This window comes from Poecilia formosa, unplaced genomic scaffold (assembly GCF_000485575.1).
Source record: "Poecilia formosa unplaced genomic scaffold, Poecilia_formosa-5.1.2 Scaffold130, whole genome shotgun sequence".
NCBI lineage: Eukaryota > Metazoa > Chordata > Actinopteri > Cyprinodontiformes > Poeciliidae > Poecilia > Poecilia formosa.
The window spans coordinates 270755-272870 of record NW_006800069.1 but is presented as its reverse complement, the minus strand read 5'-3'; positions in this window follow the sequence as shown (position 1 = coordinate 272870).

Here is a 2116-nt window from a genome sequence, read left to right as displayed (position 1 = left end):
AGTCTGTATCATTGGATCTAGTTCCTTCAGCTTTGAACAGGCATATTCATCTCATCCTTGGGTTTGAAAAGACCTCAATGATGTACTCTGTAGTTGTTTCTGTAATATTTTGACCATTGTGTTTGACCACGGCGATTTATTTTCCTGTCTTCCATAAACTGACCTTGAGTGTCCTTTCTGTTGAGTTGCTTGTATTAGATACAGTCTAACCTGTTATAATTTTTTTAAATCTTTGTAAAAGAGGAAAACTATTTATAGATCTTTATGACACATTCAAAACCCGTGTATGACAAAAGGAAAGAGTTTGATTTCTTTTAATAAAGGAAAATATTCAGGATTGATGTGTCTTTATATGTAACACTTGTAGATGTGCATGTGTCTGATTTCCTTTACGGCTCTTTACTTTAGTTACAGAAAATACCTGCCAGTCAGATAATCTTGCTTACTGTAACTGGTTGGATTTTATCTGCCCAGAATGCCTTGATCTCATTGATAGCATTGCTTCAAATGGACGACTTAGTTAGCCAATAATATTTTGTTTTACTTACTACTTCAGTGCAGTCTAGCTAGCAGACGACAATACTTGTTTGTCATCAGTTATTTGTCTCCTATGTTCACATGAATTTCCTGTGTTTTTCTCGGATGGATGGGATTTCCTACTTCCCTTTGTTCCTCCACAGCAGATTCCACACAAAAGATCTGAAAGGATGTAATGATAGTTCAAAATTAACATATGAATAAAACAAGAAAAGAAAAACTGTTAACAAAGACTAAAATATTAAGAGTGTAGGACGACTTAACTCTGGTTTGTATTGCATGGTTGTAATGGTTTTGACAAAGAAATATATGTTATTATGAGGATAATTTTATAACAACAAAATGATACTACTATGACAGATTTCTAAATGTGGTTAAAAGGTAATTACAATTTCAAACTCTAAACACTAGGTGTCACCAGAGGGCCTTGATCATACTAACGTTACAGGTAAAATGTTAGTAAGTTAAATATAAGTTACATTTTAATGCATGTGAAAGAATTTGAATATTGTGGAAAAAATTGACTTTTTGTCACTTCGTTCTGAAAGTAAAACTCATATATTACGTAGATTCATTCCACACAGAGTAAATATTTTAAATCTTTTTTTGTGCAATTTTAATGATTATGGGTTACAAAGAAATAAAACCTCAATTCTGTGTCTCCAAAAGTTATACTATGAGATAGGGTCAATAAAAGTGAACATTTTTCATTAATTGATCTTTTAAACACAAATGTCACTTCATTTCTATGCGCTCAATACTTGGTCGGGCCTCTTTTTGCACAAACTGCTACAGTAGTATCAGACTCATTTTCATTTTGGGATTCATCAAGATCATGAATGCCGTCAAAGTTCTATTAAAGAACCATAAATAGGTTTCATAAGCCATGAGGTAAAAATAATGGGATTTATCCTAAGGGGGTTGTCAGTTTTTACAGTGTACCAGTGACCTCTTCCTGGTTGTAAAGTCACCGATCTCCACCATCTTCATCTTTAGTTTGTGTAAATTCTTACTCTTAGTAAATGTGTTCATCAGACAGAATATCATAAACATATCAGAGGATCCTGGGACGATGAATGATGAGAACTCTCCCACAATAGCAGTGAAGATAAACAGAATAATAAATATAACACTGAACTTTAGTGTAGCAGTAATGTGCTGTTGTACTGTCCGATGCTCTCATGTTCTGAATCGATACATTGATCATCAGTCATCATACATCCTATTGGTTTCATTTTGTGATTTTTACATGCAGTGAAATTATCTTAGTCTAACTTTCAAAATATAGATGGTCAGAGATTCTATCACATGGTTTTTCAAATGTTTTAGTGTTATTATATTTGAATATACATTTGAATGTGTCATATTTTTTGAAACATCTTGATGGTTAATTATATTACTACTTATGTTCCAGAAACCACTGTGTTGATGAAGACACCCTATGGAACTGAGGACATGAAAAAATGAGGGGTTCTAACAGCAACTATATGATTACCTGAATGAATATGATTTTGGTTTCATCAAAATAAAAGTAATTTTAATTTTCTTAAATGTCCTGATTTTAGAATATAGTATATTA